The sequence below is a fragment of the Ictidomys tridecemlineatus genome, chromosome 12 (genome assembly GCF_052094955.1).
Source record: "Ictidomys tridecemlineatus isolate mIctTri1 chromosome 12, mIctTri1.hap1, whole genome shotgun sequence".
In the NCBI taxonomy this organism is placed as follows: Eukaryota; Metazoa; Chordata; class Mammalia; order Rodentia; family Sciuridae; genus Ictidomys; species Ictidomys tridecemlineatus.
In genome coordinates this window covers 83,415,545-83,422,086 of record NC_135488.1, presented here as the reverse complement: position 1 = coordinate 83,422,086, position 6,542 = coordinate 83,415,545, and the positions used below count along the sequence as shown (strand labels likewise).

Genomic DNA, 6,542 nt, shown 5'->3' with positions numbered 1-6,542 from the left:
CAGGCTCAGGAATCAGAGCCAGGCAGGTCCTAATGCAGGTGGTCAGGAGTTGGGTTGGTAGGAGGGAGTGGTGAGCCTTTCTCAGAAAGGCCCTTGGGTGTGAAAGCGAAACTTTTTCCTTAAAATGGTGGCTGTCACTTAAGATGGCTGTCCAAATGCTAAGCAAGGACTGTATAAGGGGGTTGGCTTCCTCCCAGCTCTCGGCCCTATGGATGACCCTCTCCAGCATTCCTCTCAGGCAGGATGACCACCAATAGCCTTGGTCCTAAATATCCCCAATTTAGCAACTTCGGTGAAAAGAGAAATTCTCTCCCCCCATGATCTATCTAGGTCTTTGGGAAGATCCTGGTTGGCCTTGTTGAGTTCATGTGACTTCTCCACAGGAGTCACAGTGGACTGTAGGAAGGGGTCGTTGGTTTGGCTGCATCACCCTAGATCACATCTGTTCCTGGGTGGGGTGAGGTACAAAGTCACCATGACTGACAGACAGCTCCTGGACCTGGGTCGACGGGCCTAGCTTCTCTCGCTGACCTGCACTCCTGCTTGCTTTCTGTTGCCCTGTGTACTTTTCCCACATAGACCAGAGCCTTGGGAGATTCCAGCAACCTTCAGATTCCAAGCTAACAGTCAGCAGGCAGCAGAGGATCTTGAGATGAGCAGGTTTCTCTGGCCTGAAAGTGTCTAGTTAAAGGAGTTTCTTTTATTTTTCTTTCTTTATTATTATTATTATTATTTTTGGTTTAATAATTATTGTCAATGGACCTTTATTTTATTTATTCATATGCAATGCTGAGAATCAAATCCAGTGCCTCACGCATGCTAAGCAAGCACTCTATCACTGAGCCACAACCCCAGCCCTTAGTTAAAAGAGTTTCTGAAGTACACTAGACATGCTCTGAAAAGATCCCTGATTGAGCCAGGCACGGTGGCACACAACTGTAATCCCAGCGACTCGGGATGCTGAGGCAGGAGGATAACAAGTTCAATGCCAGCCTTGGCAATTTAGCTAGACCCTGTCTCAAAATAAAACATAAAAAGGGTTAGGGATGTAGCTCAGTGGTTAAGTGCAAAAGCGAATATAATAAAATAAAAACTAAGTTCCAATTTACATATAGCAAAGTTTACCCTATTTAGTGTATGGTATTGTGAGTTTTGATTACAGTTATCCAACTGCAGTCAAAATATAGAATGATTCTACCAGCCACAGAAAGTTCCCTGTGCCTCTTTGTGGCCAACCTTTCCCCCAGCCCCATTTATGGCAACCAGTGATCCGTTTTCTGTCCTTGTAGTTTTACTTTCTCCCAAATATCATATAAATGGAAATACAGAGTATGTAGCCTTGAGATTCGCTTCTTTCACTTAGCATAAGAAAACCGAGATTCGTTCATGTTGTTCTGCCCACCACTATTACCTTCCTTTTTATTGCAGAATAACACTTTGCTGTCTGAATGTACCACATATTATTTATGCTCTAGTTGAGGGACATCTGGGTTGTTACCAGTTTTGGGCAATTATGAATAAAACTGCTATAAACATAGATTTTCATTTCTCTTGGGTAAAGACCCAGGAGTGGGATTTCTGGGCTGCATGGTAAATGTTTAACTTGATGTGAAACTGCCAAACTGTCTTCCAAAGAGGCTGTATGTTTTTGCATTCCTACTAGCAATGTATGAGCATTCCAGTTGCTTGGTGTTCTCGCCAGAACTTGGGTTTGTTGTTTTGTTTTAAGTCTAATTCTATTTTTTTCTCCCTGTGGTGCTGGGGATGGAACCCAGAGCCTCATTCATGCCTGGCAAACACTCTACCACTGAGCTACACCCCAGCCCCTTTCTTAAGCCTACTTCTAATAGATATGTAGTGGTATCTCTCTTTGGTTTTAATGTGCATTTCCCTAATAATTAATTATGTTGAACATTTTTGCATGTGCTTATTTCCCACGCCTATATTGTCTTTGGGGAAGTATCTATTCAAATACAGAAGCCATATTTTAAGTTGGGTTCACTTTGTTTATGATTTAAGTTTGGGGAGTTCTAGAGTCAAGTCCTTCATTAGATATATGTTTTGTAAAAGTTCTCACCCAGTTTGTGACCTGTCTTTTCATTCTTTTAACACTGTGTTTTTTGGGGGGTTCGTGGAAGGTGCACCAGGGATTGAACCCAGGGATGCTTAACCACTGAGCCACATTCCCAGCCCCGCCCCCTTTTTGGAGGGGGTGGTGCTGGGGATTGAACCCAGGGCCTTGTGCATGCAAGGCAAGCACTCTACCAACTGAGCTATATCCCCAGCCCCCAGCCCCCAGCCCCCAGCCCTTTTTTTAATGGTTTTTCTTTTAGGTTTTTGTAAACGTTTGTTTTATTTATTTATTTATATGTGGTACTGAGAATCAAATCCAGTGCCTCATGCATGCTAGGCAAGCGCTCTACACTGAGCTACAACCCCAGCCCCCTCTTTCAAGGTTTTTATTTAGAGACAGGGTCTTGATAAGTTGACAAGGCTGGCTTTGAATTTGTGATGTTCCTGCTTCAGCCTCCCAGATTGCTGGGATTACAGAAATGTGCACCATGCCTGGCTAATGCTATCTTTTGAAGCACAAAATTTCTAATTTTGAAGAGTTCTTAATTTTTTTTTCTTTTTGTTGGGAATGGAACATAGGACAAGTAGTTATTATACCACTGATTTACACCCTCAGCCCCAGACGATCTTTTTTTTTTTTTTAAAGAGAGAGAGAGAGAGAGAATTTTAATATTTATTTTTCAGTTATCGGCAGACACAACATCTTTGTTTGTATGTGGTGCTGAGGATCCAACCCGGCTGCACACATGGCAGGCGAGCACGCTACCACTTGAGCCACATCCCCAGACCCCAGACGATCTTTTTTTAAATTTTTTGGTACCAGGTATTGAACCCAGGAATGGTTATCCTTTGAGTCACATCCCCAGCCCTGTTTATTTATTTATTTAGAAACAAGGTCTCACTAAATTGCTGAGACTGGCTTTGAACTTCCAATTCTCCTGCCTCAGTCTCCAGAGTGACTGGGATTATTTTCCACAGCAGTCAGCAAGTTTTCTTAATTTTGACCCACATTATTAAGTTTTTTCTTCTACATGTTGTGTTATTGATGTCATATGTAAGAAATCCCAGCTTACTCCAAGTTTACAAATGTTTTCCTCTAGAAATTTTAGAGTTTAAGGTTTTACATCTATTTCTATGATCTATTTTATGTTATTTTACAGGGTATGAAGTGTGGATTGAGGTTCATTTTTTTGCATATGAGTATCTAATTGTTCTGACATCATTCCTTGAAACCTTATATTTTTTTTCCATTGAAGTAGGTTTGAGTCATTGTCAAAAATCAATTGACCTATCTGGGTGCAGCAGCACATGCTTGCATCCCAGTGTCTCGGGAGGCTGAGACAGGAGGATCACGTTCAAAGCCAGCCTCAGTAACTTAATGAGGCCTTAAGCAATTGAGACCCTGATTTAAAATAAAAAATTTAAAAAGATCTGGGAATGTAGTTTAGTGGCTAAACACCTTGGATTCAATCTCCAGAACAACAACAACAAAAAAATCAATTAATCTTATATATGTGATTCTTTTTATGGATTGTGTATTCTCTCTTTATCTATCTTGTCTACACACACACACACACACACACACACACACACACACACACACACACTCCTCCTTCTCTCCCCTACTGCAGGACTAGGGACTGAACCCAGGGCACCCTACCACTGAGTTATATCTCCAACCCTTTTTATTTTGAGACCCAGTCCCGCTAAGTCACCCAGAATGACCTGGAACTTTAGATCCTCCTGCCTCAGCCTCAGGCATATACCATTGATCTATAAATAAATGTCTCTTCTTTTTTCAAGTCCACGCTCTCTTGACTACTATAGCTTTATAGAAAATTTGAAAGTCAGATAATGTAAGTTCTCTAAAATTGTTCTTCTTTAGAATTATTTGGTCTATTTTTGTTCTTTTGCCTTTCCAAGCTTATTTTACATTACAGGGAAAAGAACACACAAATGTATTACAGCCCAAGGCCTGGTGGGGGGTGGGAGAGTATTAGAATCAGCTCACAGACTCCCTCTTTCTCTGGGGGACTGTGTGCTGGCAAGGTTGCCACAGAATCCACCCAATGCTCATGCTGTATCAAGAGGTAGTTCTAAAGTAGGGAGAGGGTAATGCAGGACTCTGGAACAGCGTGGACTCAAGTCCTAGCTCCAATTCTAACTAGAACTTGGAAAATTGACTCAACATCTTTATGCCTCAATTTTCTGTTCTGATGAATGGAGATTATACCTATTTCATAGGATTCTGAACAGGGGCTGGAGGTGTAGCTCAGTGGTAGAACACTTGCCTGGCTTGAACCAAGTCCTGGTCCAATAATCTCCAATACTGTGAAAACAAAAATTGTATACTTAGTAAGTGTTCAATGTTATTTGAATTATCTTTACCTGTTTCAGTCTTTCTTCTGTCCCCACTCCTGCTGAATCCACAATTCCTGATGGTTTCTTTTTTTTTTTTTTCTTTTGAGAAGCTTTCTGAGGATTTAAGTCATATAATAACCAGCTTATCACATTGACAACGGCCTGGCCAGAAGCTCTATATACAGATATTTCTTGCTGTTTCACCTTAGTTATTGCCTCTAGATTTGTAGAAAATCTACCAAAAAAAATCTGCTTCGTGAGCTATAGAATTTGGCTGGTAGTGAAAGATCACTGCTGTGTCCCAGGCCATCAAAGCTAAATATCGATTTCTCTTATGACCTGAGGGCCCCAACGACAAAGACCTGCTCCTGTCCTGTTGAACTGGGTTCCATTCTTGCTCCATGAGCCTGGAATATCCCCAAGGACAGGGCCTTGATCTGTCTGTTTTCATCAGGGAATCCTCCACACTGAACTCCTTCTCCCCTACGAGCAGGAGTCAAGGATCAATGTTCCCAGTCTACCAGGAACAACCCAGAAGGGTATGATCCTCATCCCACTGCAATAGGATAGCAAAGAGGGGGGTGTTTACCTCAAGGACACAGACTTTTTCCCCTAAATATTTTAATGATTTTTGCCATCATAGCTCTCCAAACGACCTCAAAGTCCCTTCATATGTCCTTAGTATACTGTTCTGTGAGTTTTGAGATACAATGTCCTAATGCAAAGGGGATGATTCAGTGGAACTACAGAAATGACAGCAGGGTCACTGGGGGGCTTTGTGTCCCTCACATCCCAAACCTCTGTAGAAACCTGGTTGTGTTGAAAATATGGGTGAAGAATAATCCAGGCATTTGTGATACACATTTGATGATTTTTTTACATTTTCTTTCTTTATTTTTTTTTGTTCTTTTTAGATATACATGACAGTAGAGTGTATTTTGACATATTATATGTACACGGAGTATCTTATTCTAATTAGGATCCCATTCTTGTGGCTGTACACGTGGAATTACACTGGTCATGAGTTCATCTATAAGGGTAGGAAAGTTAACATTCTACTGTCTTTCATATTCCCATTCCCCCCTCTCTTTCTTGCATTCTCCTTTGTGTAATCCAAGGAACTTCTATACTTTCCTCTCCACCTTCCCTTGTAGTGGGTTAGCATTCACGTATCAGAAGATTTGGCCTTTGATTTGGGGGGATTGGCTTATATCACTTAGGATGATATTCTCCAGTCCCATCCATTTACTGACAAATGCTATAATTTCATTCTTTTTTTTATGAATGAGTAATATTCCATTGTGTATATACACCATGTTTTCTTCATCCATTCATCTGTTGAAGGGCACCTATTTGGGTTCCATAGCTTGGCTATTATGAATTGAGCTGCTATGAACATTGATGTGGCTGTGTCCCTGTGGGGTACACATTTGGATCAACATAATATCCAGTTAGAAACATGATATTCACCCCCCTCCCCCACCCACGACAACCCCCATGTTCCTATTAACCTGCAAGTAATGTGCTTGATTCTGTTGCGTTAAGGAAAGAAAAAAAATTAAACTCCTCAAAACATTATTGGTAGAACAATATTTGCCAATAAAGATTTTTTTAATAATAGAGCTCAAAACGATATGAACAACAACAACAAAAAAGTTGTTAAAACACTTACAGGTTTGGTTTCAGCAAGTTCTTCCTGCTATTTAGAAGACAGAAAGGTTAACTCTGCAATGAGCAAAGAGTGTTTCATTTCCAAAGGGGAAGTATTTTTCATTAAACTCCCCTTTCCTTTATGAAATAGGAAGGCACACTCTCACACTTTTGTAAGATAATAGAGTATGAAAACCCTCTAAGCTCTGTGTGTGTGAGGCTATTTGGTCTATTGGGATTAAAAGTTTGAAATTCAGGATAATGTTTTAAATTGAGAAAAGAGAATCCTAGCCAGGCAGGGTAGCTCATGTCTGTAATCTCAGCAGCTCAGGAGGCTGAGGCAGGAGAATTTCAAAGCCAGCCTCACCAATTTAGCAAGAACTTAAGCAACTTAATAAGACCCTGTTTCAAAAAACAAAACAAAACAAAAAAACCCACTAAATTCAGTCATTGTGCTT

At 40.8% G+C, this 6,542-nt stretch overlaps 1 non-coding gene across 1 annotated transcript; it reads right to left on the bottom strand.

The window, feature by feature from the left end:
• Nucleotides 1–2,207: 2,207 nt before the first annotated feature.
• Nucleotides 2,208–2,283, bottom strand: Trnaa-ugc (transfer RNA alanine (anticodon UGC)). The gene has a single exon. It is a non-coding gene; the product is annotated as a tRNA-Ala (tRNA).
• Nucleotides 2,284–6,542: the final 4,259 nt, after the last annotated feature.